Source organism: Cheilinus undulatus, linkage group 3 (genome assembly GCF_018320785.1).
Source record: "Cheilinus undulatus linkage group 3, ASM1832078v1, whole genome shotgun sequence".
Taxonomy (NCBI): Eukaryota; Metazoa; Chordata; class Actinopteri; order Labriformes; family Labridae; genus Cheilinus; species Cheilinus undulatus.
The window spans coordinates 12,979,414-12,993,349 of NC_054867.1; the positions used below are offsets into that span (position 1 = coordinate 12,979,414).

A 13,936-nucleotide genomic window follows, 5' to 3' on the forward strand; every position below is an offset into this window, starting at 1 on the left:
AAGCAACAAGCGACATAGGTACATTATCTAAGTAGCTATGTAAGCGTTAGCTACGTTTGCTCAAGTTCACATTTCTAAGGCTAACTTAGCTACATTAGCTTATGTAGTAATGTTAATTACACAGCTAGCGTAATTAACGTTACTACATAAGCTAATGTAGTAATGTTAATCACACAGCTAGCGTAGCAAAGTTAGCCTTAGATACAGCCAATGAAGCTAAAGTGAGCCACCATTTGGGAAACTACCACTTAAACAGGTAAGTATATACACAATTTAATCCCAGATTCGATCTCTGACCTTTTCTCTGTTATATTTGAACGTTTCTTAGTCCATTATGTTTGCAATGTGGTTATTTCATGACTGTAAATGTCAGACTTTATGAATTAAGTTGAATTTATAATACAATTCTAAAACTGGTAATACATTGTACCAGCAAATTAAGCACTTACTTTTTGAATTAGGTGTCTGAGATGAACGGTCTGGGAGAGTGGCTGTCAGAAATGTATGGTCTGCAGCCAGACCCCTCTTCCTAAGCATACAAGACAAAATGTTGACAAGGGCAGTTTTTAGTAGACTAATTTTTAGGCCCAGGGGAAAGACCAACATGAGACCCTTTCTATCAGCTTAAAACTAGGCTATAAAATAGTGAGTGAGTACAATATTTCAAGCATCTTTATTTCTGGTAGCAAAATCTGCAAAACAAAAATCTGAAATATAAAAAAACACAAATACTAAGCAGTTCCTGCTCATCACACCTAAAGCATCATAAATCATACAAACCATAATTAAATATTTTAACACAACTCTCTGCCAGGCATAACTATGCACCATCCATCCTTCTGACACAATTAATTGATTTTTATTTATCCCATACCATATACCAGATAGTGATCCACCAAATCATTGTTTCAATATGTCTATGTTGGATCTACCAAACTTTAAGTTGCTTTCGCCTAAAGATTTTAGGGGCTTGAACCCTGCCTTTTGGGGGCCAGAGGTCTTCCCTAGGGACTTTTTCTGGACAATCAGAGTCCTTTTTGATGCAATTTTATGTACTCTTGGTTTCTTGTCTACTTTCAGAATACATGTTACTGTAAATTATTTAAAGCTCATATCTGACACACACCTATAATGACTTTATCTTGAGGTCTATTGAAGTAGAATGTCCCAGGCAATTGCCCACCTTTGCCTATTGGCAAAACAGCCTATGATTGCAAGATACAGTCATCACAGTTTGGATGACAATTGCCTCATAGTGTCTTATAGCCTAGTTTTTGTGATGGTTCACCAAAGCTACCCAGTGACAGGTGTAGCAGTTATCTCATGCTCTTATTTTGAAGCCACAGTGAACAGATATCCCCTGTGAGTGATGTTTCTGGTTGACTTCACGTAGCTCTGGTGTTGCCAACATCCACATGATAGCCCAAAATGTGACTGTCTGATGGATTGATCTGTAGTAGTTCAGCATCTGCTTCAGATTCTTTTGCAGTGTTTTCACTTGATTAATGTTTGATGGGACATTAGTGACAGTGTCCTGTCATCCTGTCTCAATTGACTGGGACAAAAAGTACCAAGAGTAATGCAAAGGTCACTTTACGGCAGCGCAGTCCCATCATTTATCAACTCGAAAAACTGAATTATTACTAGACTACAAATCAGTTATAGCTACACTTTCATTATGATGTATTTTTTGGGCATTTACTTTTAACTAAGAGGCATTATTGACTTGAAGAGTCCAGGAGTACACAGGAAGGTTGGGTATTTTAGTCTTGGCAGCCAAAGGAGAGCTCAATTCATGCAATAAGTCTAATGGAACAAAATAAATCAAAATCTCTTCATCCACTGTGGAACTTTGGCGCTTGCACAGTGTCTTTCACCAGTAAACACAACTGAAAAGAACATTTAAGTCTTCAAAGTTTGACTTAAATCTTAAATTTGACAACTTTTCCGTTTCTGAACAGGCCCTTCAGAGAACCAGATGGCTCCTTCTCTGTTTCTTAGGGCCCTGTCCACAGCAGGACAGGAGCTTAGCTTTATCTTATTTGTGCACTGAGAACTTTCCACAAAGGCTCTTTTGACCTCTGACCTTTTTCTAAATTCCTCATGTCCATCTCCACAGGCACCATCCCTGAGAGCAGTCAGGATGGGTTTAGAAGCCACGCGACTGATCAAACCCCAGTCCCTATGGCGAGCCGATGTGAAGCCTGTAAGTGTTTACTTTCGGAGAATGGAATGATGGGTATCCATGGGTGGGCTGTTGCTGGCCAAAAGGCAGCGGACACGTCCTTAATGCTGACCAATCAGACATAAAGGCTGCAGAATCAATATTCGGCCAAAGGTTACCAAAGTTTGAATGGCACAGAGAGTTGTCAGCTGGAAACGTGTCTGATAAATGATAATGGCTGATGGTTTCTACCCACAAATATGGATCAATGACCAAACAGAAATGGCACTGGCCCCAGGGTCCAAAATAAGGGAATAAGGAGCTTAATGAAAAAAAGAGCTGCAGAAAGGTGAAAATAAATGCACAAAAAACACTGGGTGATGAAAAATGACTGCAAAGCAAGACAAAACAACAAAAAAGAGATGCAAAATCACCATCAAGCGACATAAACAACAAACAAACACAGGTGCAAAAAAACTAAAGGGACATATTAAATTGTATAAGAACTATAATCATAAAGGGTTGGAAATCAACAAGTTGGGATTGCTTGAAAGTCATGCACAGGAAAATTTGGGAACTAATTTTTCCATAGTAAAAAATATTTTACTCAAAAATAGTACAGTTTACGCTTTTCTGAGAGTATTTATCACCAGCCACTGTCAAGAGGGAGTAAAAAAACAGAGGAAATTCTACTGGAGTAAAATTTTAGCCACACCCACTCAAGTTTTAATTCAGCTGCTATCACTCATGGACAATCACCACTGCAGCTCGTTAGGAGTCCCATCTGCAGATAATCCTTGATAATCAAGATCTCCTCACCTAGTGATGAACCTTTGGACGCCTGTATACTACAGCTTCTAGTCAGGTAACCTGACTGTTCTTCAACATTTGAATCTAGTAATTTTTCAGGGTGTTTTTTTCCTTGTCTAACTCCATACTGTCCTCATTTTTTTGCAGTGGCTCTGTCTCTCTGCCAGTGATCCTGCCAACCACCAGCCAGTACATTCACCATCATTTGCACTATTGCTGTTATCAAATAAATTTCTTTAACCTCACTACCTTGTTTCATGCTCTGCTCCTGGGTCTTTGTCATATGTTCATCACAATTGTTTCATTAATATTAATAGATTAAGCCCAATACCTATATATAGGCAAAAAACATTTTTGTTGTTCCTCCAGGTGGAAACACAGCAGAATGATCTATTTAAAGTAAAATGTAACTCTGAAGAGAAACATCAGTCTAGTTAGAGAAAGATGCATGAAGCATTACCCATTCCTAATGTATACGGAGAAGTTGTTCTATGATGAGAAGGAAATATTTCTATAAGGGATGAAATAGATAAAAAATGGAAAAGCTAAAAGGATGAAATATAACACTGCTGAGTAAAAACAGCTCTGTAATATATAATTTGTGTTCTGTATTACTCTTCATTGAATTCAATTGCTGTAGAGTTTTTTAAATTTTGTTCATCATGGAGTCCATAATCATTATTTAAAGAAAAACGTTTTCTAGAGCAGTGTTACTCTACGCGTGGCTCTTGAGCCACATGTGGCTCTATTGTGATGATTTGTGGCTCTTTTATGTCTTTACTTGAAATATTATTCCCCCAAGAAAACCCTAAAAAAGGGACACTTTGACCTCAGAAAATATGCACTGCAAGTCACATTAATAAGTTTGTTTCTCACACTTTTAGCCCATTTTTTCCACTTCAATCTTTCTTTTTGTTATTTGCAATTGTTTCCTCTTTTTCCATTAAATAGTTTTTTAAGTTTTTCTCCATTTTTGACACTCTCTGCTGCTTTTTTGCCCATTTCCCCCTCCTTTTTTTTTGCTGCTTTTCATGATTTTTTTACTATGTTTTTGCCACTTTTTTCATTTTTGCCACTTCCTGCTAATTTCTGCTTTTATTAGCCCGTTTATGCCACTTTTATCCTGCTTTTGCTATTTGCATTTTTTCCCCTTGATTGCCATTAAATGTTATTTTTTTCAAATTTTTACTACTCTCTGCTGCTTTTTGCCCCTTTACCCCACCTTTTTGCAGCTTTTTTGCCATTTTAGTCACTTTTCACTCATTTATTTTAAGTTTTTAATGCTTTTGCACTTTTTTTGGCCACTTTTCACCTAGTTTTGCCATTTTTCTGCTGCTTTTTGGACATTTTTACCACTTCTAACTTATTTTTAATGCCACTTCACTACTTTTTTTGGCCACTTTTCACCCCTTAGATTGTGGCTCTTGCATAGGTGTTTTTCAACAATTTTGCTCTTTGGTTGAGCATGGTTGAGTAGCACCGTTCTAGAGTAACAACTACTCTGAAAATATTACCCTGCAAGCAGATTCAGTTTTACTCCAGATAGACTGGGACCAAATGTTAGGTTTTTTAGAGTAAAACTTAATTAAAATTGAGCAAAATCTGAGCTAAAAAGTCTGGGTCGGGAGCCATGGTTGTGTTGCCAACTGAGATTTCTTCCCTCAATGACATTTACTGTATGCTTGCAGTACACATTTAAGCCACTTCACCTCATAACACACTCTCTCCACCATAATAAAACACAAAACAGAGCTCTACCAGCCTGGATGGTGGTAGACTTTAAGTCAAACTCATGGATGCTTGGCTGAAAAAAGAGAAAAAACCCCATTAATCTTAACCAGAGTAACCTTACATTTATTTGAGTACAATAGTCTCTCTGTATCTGGGGTGTGTTTCAGAACCCCCAAGTTATATGACGCACCCATGCCTTACTGCTTTAGTCAGTGCTGGATTAAGTTCATTATTGAGTCCGTTTCTGACATTTCACGCAACTCCCTTTTAGTTTACACAAGCCTTTACAGTATGTGCAGTCATGGACGAAAGTATCGGCATCCCTGGGATTTTTCCAGAAAATACACCATTTCTCCCAGAATTTGTTGCAATTACAAATGTTTTAGTATACACGTTTATTTCCTTTATGTGCATTGGAACAAGACAAAAAAGCAGAAGAAAAAAAGCCATAATTTTACATAATTTGACATAATTTTACCCAAAAAACATGTGTATACAAAAAACATTTGTAACTGCAACAATTTCTGGGAGAAATCACGTATTTTCTAGAAAAATTCCAGGGGTGCCAATACTTTTGTCCATGACTGTAAGCAGACTTTAGTGTGTAAAAATATGTGGCATTGCCCTTTAATTTATGTACAGGCCTGTGAAAAACGTATTTGCCCCTTCCTGATTTCTTCTTTTTCTTTTTCTTTTTTTTTTTTTTTTTTTGCATATTTGTCACACTTAAATGTTTCAGGAAAAAAAACCCATCCAAACCTACTTGGCCCTATGTGGAAAAACGAACTCCCCCGCTCCACAGAATACTTTCCCAAAAGTCACAGCACTCTATATCCTATAAAAAGAATACTCAGAAAGAAGTAACAATTCATTTGAGTCTACGTTATCAGAACAATAAAACACATTCACAACACTTGGGTGTTCTGAGTTCAGAGATACTACTGGAGTATCTGTCAAGTTCAACTAAACACTACTCCCAGCTGCACAGATACTGCACATGTGCTGCAAGAACCTTCTTCTATAAAAGCTTCCTGGAAGTGTAATTAAAAACACACTTTCAGCTGAGGAGGAGAACAAGACATATGCTGCTTTTTGAGGAATACTGTGTACAAAAGAAAGAGGCTGAAATGCTTATCAATGTAGAGGGAAAAGAAACTATTTATTTGTTTAACTGGTGTTTGAGTAAATTCATAATGTGTACTGTTCTTGGGTTATTTAAGCTTACATTTGTAAGTGAAAAAATATTTGTGTCATCTTAGCAAAAAAAAATCCTGACTTCCAAAGAAAATGCCTTAAATTTTAAAGACAAAGTGGAGACGGCAGAGTTATGGTTTAAAGCTAAAAGCTATATAAAATTTATTGTAGCTCAAAGAAAGTGCCCTCTGTGCTCTATAAGCCCAAACAAGGTGCAGACATTTTTAAGACTAGGCTGCCCTCTACAGGCCAGTGACTGCAGGCAACCCTTCTGTTTACAATAACCTGAAAAGAATCTAAATCCGAGTAGATGGGATGATCTACCATTTATCATAGATGAATTCTTAATCTGTGTGGATTTTGTTTTGCAAAAGGTGGCTTAGGTGAAGTTAAATCACAGCATTTTAAGAGCACATGTCTTTTCTGGGAGAAACTTTTTTTTAACTAGTTCAAGGATGCTTTTTAAGTGTCATTCAAAACTGTCCAAGAAAACTGTCTTGAAAGAATTTTATCTTGATGTCTTTTTGTGATAGACCGTTTCCTGATTATTACAGGAAATCCCATTTTCTGACATTAGTTGCAGGTTAAACCATGACCCAGTTCCAGATAAAAACAGTTTTTTTTTGTTTGTTTGTTTTTTATTGCTACAGAGCACCAGTAATTTAACCCTGACATTACATACTGGTCATATTCTTCCTCACAGTATGGTTTCCTGGATGTTTTATCAAAAGTAGAGGATCAATGAAGGATCTTAAGTCACGCAATGTCTTTGTGAAGATTTATTGTCTTGCAAGAGAGAAGATAATCATACAGTACACACAAGCTCCGCAGAGATAATGAAACACAAACTTCTTATACACTCACAACACGTCATCATTACAACAAGTAAAATCACATCAATTTAAAGATTACCCCTCCTCCTGACTTCTGTGACACACAAAACCTCCAAACACATGCACCTTCCCGGTACTGACCCCCCTTCTCAGGACCTTGGCCTTCGCATCTCACAGGAGCCCAGAGGAGAGGATAGTATAAGTATCTATATTGTACCTCTTCGGTTGTGCCTCTTCTATCTGTGCTCCTCTGTTCTCAAATTAAACTTTGTTTCCCTCTGGGATCAACAACAAGCCAGATGGTGCCTCTTTTAACGTAAATCTGGCAAGACACAGATGAAGAGGTACCAGTTCTTAAGGTGATCTGCATGGACGCTGACCTTGGACCTAACTGATGACTTTCTGTCACTCTGATACCAAAGTGTCCTCCATAAAAACAAATATATTTCACCATTACAATGGCCATGGTCAAATTTTACCTACAGCACAAATTCCCTCATAACAAGAGTGTGAGACAAATTTTGAACCAAAGAGCTGTAAAAGAATGTGTTAACAGTAGAGGTGTCTCACACTAAGGATTTACATTGTATTTACAAAGGAGGTTGGCAGTGGAGGAATGGAGGCTACAGATGGGAGTGTGATGGTGAAGGAGGGGGTTTGGACGGGTTTGGTGATTAGGGGTTTTGAAAGTAAGAAGCAAGATATAAATTCAGTAGGGGACCGGGAGCCAGTGAAGATTTAGAAGAATGGGGGTGATCTGATCATGAGAGCGGATGTTGCAATTTGGAGCATGATTGGACCAAAACACCTCATGTAAAAAAGAAAAGGAACAAAACTGACCAATTTTATACCCTCTTTTCTCATCATTATGTATATTTTTTTCAATTTTTCAGAGATCTTGAGAAATTAATGAATTATTATGGAAAAAGTAGCCATTTATTGCAAGAAAAGTACACAGCAAATTCCCAGAATGAAAAAATTGGGAGTTACACAAAAGAGTGAAAGAGTTAGAATTTCAGAGTATATTCACATACTTAGACTACAGTTAGTGTTTAGTGACGCTCCTGTGCAGTGTTAAAAAAAGTAGTTCATTCACGCAGTGTTGAGAGCAGTGAATCAACTCTATACCTGAGTTCATTCACAACAGCTTTAATGCCACGTCTACACTGCCACTTCAGATCTGGGCAGTGACGTTTTCCCATTTTTACTAGACAGGCACTTTGACCAACTAAGCCAAAGCGCCATTTCTTGTCTTTGTCAGACATTCCAATTTTGACTTTAATGGAATCAAATCAGCCTGTGAACATCTTGTTGCTATTCCTGTTCAGATAAGTCCACGACAAAAACAACAATGTTGCACGGAAAAGTAAAGAGGCACTTCATTTTCAGTTCTCTCACTGCAATGGAGAGGGACGACGCATAAGGCAGGGAGGTCATAGGAAGCATCACACGTGGAACACATCATCCCCAGCCGCATTCAAAGCTGATAGGCCAAAATGGAAGCGCCCGCAGTAAAGCCCTGTTTTGCAAGTCGCAGCACCAAACCCAAGGACCTAGTAGAGTCAAGTCGTCATCCCTGGGTGGGCTCGAACCACCATCCTCTCGGTTAACAGCCGAGCGCGCTGGCTGATTGCGCCACAGAGACATGCACACTGGTCTTTCAATGGCCTGTCATGACATGCTGTGTACCTGGAGCCCAAACTCCAAGGAATGATGCATGAAGAATCCATCTTTGTTGATCAAATCAAAGTTCCCTCCAATCCCACTGATTGGAAAAAACACATGTCACAGGTTCCTGGAAGGTTTTCCACCTGGAAATGATTTTGTTGTGTTGACTGTTGTCAAGGAATTGGGCCATTGGAGAACAAGTATTCACAGGTACAGCTCCCAGGTTGGAAATCATTTCAGGCTTTCACAGGAAAGTGAAGGTCAGAAGGCACTGCTGGGATTTGAACGCAGGATCTCCTGTTTACAAGACAGGTGCTTTCACCAGCTAAGCCACGGCGCCCATGGGAGTTGTCTGTGGCTTAATGGTGTCAAACATCTGTGCATTCTGTCTCAAAAGGGTAACAGAGGTGAGTTGGCATTCTCTGTCGATCTCCATTGAGTGTTGCTTGAAGAGATAGTTCTTTCGGTACTCAGGAACTTGCCTACCACTTAAGGACAAACAAACTAGGCACCGCTGGGATTTGAACCCAGGATCTTCTGTTTACTAGACAGGCACTTTGACCAACTAAGCCACGGCGCCATTTCTTGTCTGGGAGACATTCCGATTTTGACTTTAATGGAATCAAATCAGCCTGTGAACATCTTGGTGCTTTCCCTGTTCAGATAAGTCCATGACAATAACAACAACATTGCAAGGAAAGTTAAAGAGACACTTCATTTTCAGTTCTCTCACTGCAGTGGAGAGGGACAAAGGAAGAGGCAGTGAGGTTATAGGAAGCATCACACGTGGAACACATCATCCCCAGCAGCATGCAACGCTGATAGGCCAAAATGGAACTGACCCGCAGTAAAGCCCTGTTTTGCAACCTGAAGCACCAAATCCAAGGACCTAGTAGAGTCAAGGCACTGCTCCTTCTTGCTCCTGGATCAGCTAGTTATATTTAGTCCTCGTCCCTGGGTGGGCTCGAACCACCATCCTCTCGGTTAACAGCCAAGTGGCTGATTGCGCCACAGAGACATGGACACTGGTCTTTCAATGGCCTGTCATGACATGCTGTGTACCTGCAGCCCAAACTCCAAGGGATGATGCATGAAGACTCCATCTTTGTTGATCAAATCAAAGTTCCCTCCAATCCCGATTTTTTCCACCTGGAAGTGGTTTTGTTGTGTTTACCATTGTCAAGGAATAGGGCCATTGGAGAACAAGTATTCACAGGTACTGCTCCCAGGTTGGAAATCATTTCAGGCTTACACAGGAAAGCGAAGGTTGGAAGGCACTGCTGGGATTTGAACCCAGGATCTCCTGTTTACAAGACAGGTGCTTTCACCAGCTAAGCCACAGCGCCCGTGGGAGTTGTCTGTGGCTTAATGGTGTCAAACATCTGTGCATTCTGTCTCAAAAGGGTAACAGAGGTGAGTTGGCATTCTCTGTCGATCCCCATTGAGTGTTGCTTGAAGAGATAGTTCTTTCGGTACTCAGGGACTTGCCTGCCACATAAGGACAAACAAACTAGGCACCGCTGGGATTTGAACCCAGGATCTCCTGTTTACTAGACAGGCACTTTGACCAACTAAGCCACGGCGCCACTTCTTGTCTGTGTCAGACATTCCGATTTTGACTTTAATGGAATCAAATCAGCCTGTGAACATCTTGGTGCTTTCCCTGTTCAGATAAGTCCATGACAATAACAACAACGTTGCAAGGAAAGTTAAAGAGACACTTCATTTTCAGCTATCTCACTGCAGTGGAGAGGGACAAAGGAAGAGGCAGTGAGGTTATAGGAAGCATCACACGTGGAACACATCATCCCCAGCAGCATGCAACGCTGATAGGCCAAAATGGAACTGACCTGCAGTAAAGCCCTGTTTTGCAACCTGAAGCACCAAATCCAAGGACCTAGTAGAGTCAAGGCAATGCTCCTTCTTGCTCTGGATCAGCCAGTATATACAAAGTCCTTGTCCCTGGGTGGGCTCGAACCACCATCCTCTCAGTTAACAGCCGAGCGCTGGCCGATTAGCCACAGAGACATGCACACTGGTCTTTCAATGGCCTGTCATGACATGCTGTGTACCTGGAGCCCAAACTCCAAGGAATGATGCATGGAAACTCCATCTTTGTTGATCAAATCAAAGTTCCCTCCAATCCTGATTGGAAAAAACACATTCCTGGAAGGTTTTCCACCTGGAAATGATTTTGTTGTGTTGACTGTTGTCAAGGAATAGGGCCATTGGAGAACAAGTATTCACAGGTACAGCTCCCAGGTTGGAAATCATTTCAGGCTTTCACAGGAAAGTGAAGGTCAGAAGGCACTGCTGGGATTTGAACGCAGGATCTCCTGTTTACAAGACAGGTGCTTTCACCAGCTAAGCCACAGCGCCCATGGGAGTTGTCTGTGGCTTAATGGTGTCAAACATCTGTGCATTCTGTCTCAAAAGGGTAACAGAGGTGAGTTGGCATTCTCTGTCGATCTCCATTGAGTGTTGCTTGAAGAGATAGTTCTTTCGGTACTCAGGAACTTGCCTACCACTTAAGGACAAACAAACTAGGCACCGCTGGGATTTGAACCCAGGATCTTCTGTTTACTAGACAGGCACTTTGACCAACTAAGCCACGGCGCCATTTCTTGTCTGCGTCAGACATTCCGATTTTGACTTTAATGGAATCAAATCAGCCTGTGAACATCTTGGTGCTTTCCCTGTTCAGATAAGTCCATGACAATAACAACAACATTGCAAGGAAAGTTAAAGAGACACTTCATTTTCAGTTCTCTCACTGCAGTGGAGAGGGACAAAGGAAGAGGCAGTGAGGTTATAGGAAGCATCACACGTGGAACACATCATCCCCAGCAGCATGCAACGCTGATAGGCCAAAATGGAACTGACCCGCAGTAAAGCCCTGTTTTGCAACCTGAAGCACCAAATCCAAGGACCTAGTAGAGTCAAGGCAATGCTCCTTCTTGCTCTTGGATCAGCCAGTTACAAAGTCCTTGTCCTGGGTGGGCTCGAACCACCATCCTCTCGGTTAACAGCCAAGCGCTGGCCGATTACGCCACAGAGACATGCACACTGGTCTTTCAATGGCCTGTCATGACATGCTGTGTACCTGCAGCCCAAACTCCAAGGAATGATGCATGGAAACTCCATCTTTGTTGATCAAATCAAAGTTCCCTCCAATCCCATTGAGGCAGACTGGAAAAAACACATGTCACAGGTTCCAGGAAGGAAGGTTTTCCACCTGGGAAAGTGATTTTCAGTTGTGTTGACTGTTGTCAAGGAATAGGGCCATTGGAGAACAAGTATTCACAGGTACAGCTCCCAGGTTGGAAATCATTTCAGGCTTACACAGGAAAGTGAAGGTTGGAAGGCACTGCTGGGATTTGAACCCAGGATCTCCTGTTTACAAGACAGGTGCTTTCACCAGCTAAGCCACAGCGCCCGTGGGAGTTGTCTGTGGCTTAATGGTGTCAAACATCTGTGCATTCTGTCTCAAAAGGGTAACAGAGGTGAGTTGGCATTCTCTGTCGATCCCCATTGAGTGTTGCTTGAAGAGATAGTTCTTTCGGTACTCAGGAACTTGCCTGCCACATAAAGACAAACAAACTAGGCACCGCTGGGATTTGAACCCAGGATCTTCTGTTTACTAGACAGGCACTTTGACCAACTAAGCCACGGCGCCATTTCTTGTCTGTGTCAGACATTCCGATTTTGACTTTAATGGAATCAAATCAGCCTGTGAACATCTTGGTGCTTTCCTGTTCAGATAAGTCCATGACAATAACAACAATGTTGCAAGGAAAGTTAAAGAGACACTTCATTTTCAGCTATCTCACTGCAGTGGAGAGGGACAAAGGAAGAGGCAGTGAGGTTATAGGAAGCATCACACGTGGAACACATCATCCCCAGCAGCATGCAACGCTGATAGGCCAAAATGGAACTGACCTGCAGTAAAGCCCTGTTTTGCAACCTGAAGCACCAAATCCAAGGACCTAGTAGAGTCAAGGCAATGCTCCTTCTTGCTCTTGGATCAGCTAGTTATATTTAGTCCTTGTCCCTGGGTGGGCTCGAACCACCATCCTCTCGGTTAACAGCCGAGCGCGCTGGCCGATTGCGCCACAGAGACATGCACACTGGTCTTTCAATGGCCTGCCATGACATGCTGTGTACCTGCAGCCCAATCTCCAAGGAATGATGCATGGAAACTCCATCTTTGTTGATCAAATCAAAGTTCCCTCCAATCCTGATTGGAAAAAACACATGTCACAGGTTCCTGGAAGGTTTTCCACCTGGAAATGATTTTGTTGTGTTGACTGTTGTCAAGGAATAGGGCCATTGGAGAACAAGTATTCACAGGTACAGCTCCCAGGTTGGAAATCATTTCAGGCTTTCACAGGAAAGTGAAGGTCAGAAGGCACTGCTGGGATTTGAACCCAGGATCTCCTGTTTACAAGACAGGTGCTTTCACCAGCTAAGCCACAGTGCCCGTGGGAGTTGTCTGTGGCTTAATGGTGTCAAACATCTGTGCATTCTGTCTCAAAAGGGTAACAGAGGTGAGTTGGCATTCTCTGTCGATCTCCATTGAGTGTTGCTTGAAGAGATAGTTCTTTCGGTACTCAGGAACTTGCCTACCACTTAAGGACAAACAAACTAGGCACCGCTGGGATTTGAACCCAGGATCTCCTGTTTACTAGACAGGCACTTTGACCAACTAAGCCACGGCGCCATTTCTTGTCTGCGTCAGACATTCCGATTTTGACTTTAATGGAATCAAATCAGCCTGTGAACATCTTGGTGCTTTCCCTGTTCAGATAAGTCCATGACAATAACAACAACATTGCAAGGAAAGTTAAAGAGACACTTCATTTTCAGTTCTCTCACTGCAGTGGAGAGGGACAAAGGAAGAGGCAGTGAGGTTATAGGAAGCATCACACGTGGAACACATCATCCCCAGCAGCATGCAACGCTGATAGGCCAAAATGGAACTGACCCGCAGTAAAGCCCTGTTTTGCAACCTGAAGCACCAAATCCAAGGACCTAGTAGAGTCAAGGCAATGCTCCTTCTTGCTCCTGGATCAGCCAGTAATACAAAGTCCTCGTCCCTGGGTGGGCTCGAACCACCATCCTCTCGGTTAACAGCCAAGTGCGCTGGCTGATTGCGCCACAGAGACATGGACACTGGTCTTTCAATGGCCTGTCATGACATGCTGTGTACCTGCAGCCCAAACTCCAAGGGATGATGCATGAAGACTCCATCTTTGTTGATCAAATCAAAGTTCCCTCCAATCCCGATTTTTTCCACCTGGAAGTGGTTTTGTTGTGTTGACCATTGTCAAGGAATAGGGCCATTGGAGAACAAGTATTCACAGGTACTGCTCCCAGGTTGGAAATCATTTCAGGCTTACACAGGAAAGCGAAGGTTGGAAGGCACTGCTGGGATTTGAACCCAGGATCTCCTGTTTACAAGACAGGTGCTTTCACCAGCTAAGCCACAGCGCCCGTGGGAGTTGTCTGTGGCTTAATGGTGTCAAACATCTGTGCA

The 13,936-nt window shown here is 41.7% G+C and overlaps 13 non-coding genes across 13 annotated transcripts; all 13 read right to left on the reverse strand.

Annotated features, from left to right (window-relative positions):
• Positions 1-8,303: 8,303 nt before the first annotated feature.
• Positions 8,304-8,377, reverse strand: trnan-guu. Its single transcript has one exon. It is a non-coding gene; the product is annotated as a tRNA-Asn (tRNA).
• Positions 8,378-8,666: 289 nt separating this feature from the next.
• Positions 8,667-8,740, reverse strand: trnat-ugu. The gene has a single exon. It is a non-coding gene; the product is annotated as a tRNA-Thr (tRNA).
• Positions 8,741-8,906: 166 nt separating this feature from the next.
• Positions 8,907-8,980, reverse strand: trnat-agu. Its single transcript has one exon. It is a non-coding gene; the product is annotated as a tRNA-Thr (tRNA).
• Positions 8,981-9,672: 692 nt separating this feature from the next.
• On the reverse strand, positions 9,673-9,746 carry trnat-ugu. Its single transcript has one exon. It is a non-coding gene; the product is annotated as a tRNA-Thr (tRNA).
• Positions 9,747-9,912: 166 nt separating this feature from the next.
• Positions 9,913-9,986, reverse strand: trnat-agu. Its single transcript has one exon. It is a non-coding gene; the product is annotated as a tRNA-Thr (tRNA).
• Positions 9,987-10,705: 719 nt separating this feature from the next.
• On the reverse strand, positions 10,706-10,779 carry trnat-ugu. Its single transcript has one exon. It is a non-coding gene; the product is annotated as a tRNA-Thr (tRNA).
• A 166-nt stretch (positions 10,780-10,945) lies between these two features.
• On the reverse strand, positions 10,946-11,019 carry trnat-agu. The gene has a single exon. It is a non-coding gene; the product is annotated as a tRNA-Thr (tRNA).
• A 743-nt stretch (positions 11,020-11,762) lies between these two features.
• Positions 11,763-11,836, reverse strand: trnat-ugu. The gene has a single exon. It is a non-coding gene; the product is annotated as a tRNA-Thr (tRNA).
• Positions 11,837-12,002: 166 nt separating this feature from the next.
• Positions 12,003-12,076, reverse strand: trnat-agu. The gene has a single exon. It is a non-coding gene; the product is annotated as a tRNA-Thr (tRNA).
• Positions 12,077-12,446: 370 nt separating this feature from the next.
• On the reverse strand, positions 12,447-12,520 carry trnan-guu. Its single transcript has one exon. It is a non-coding gene; the product is annotated as a tRNA-Asn (tRNA).
• Positions 12,521-12,806: 286 nt separating this feature from the next.
• On the reverse strand, positions 12,807-12,880 carry trnat-ugu. Its single transcript has one exon. It is a non-coding gene; the product is annotated as a tRNA-Thr (tRNA).
• A 166-nt stretch (positions 12,881-13,046) lies between these two features.
• trnat-agu lies at positions 13,047-13,120 on the reverse strand. Its single transcript has one exon. It is a non-coding gene; the product is annotated as a tRNA-Thr (tRNA).
• A 699-nt stretch (positions 13,121-13,819) lies between these two features.
• trnat-ugu lies at positions 13,820-13,893 on the reverse strand. The gene has a single exon. It is a non-coding gene; the product is annotated as a tRNA-Thr (tRNA).
• Positions 13,894-13,936: the final 43 nt, after the last annotated feature.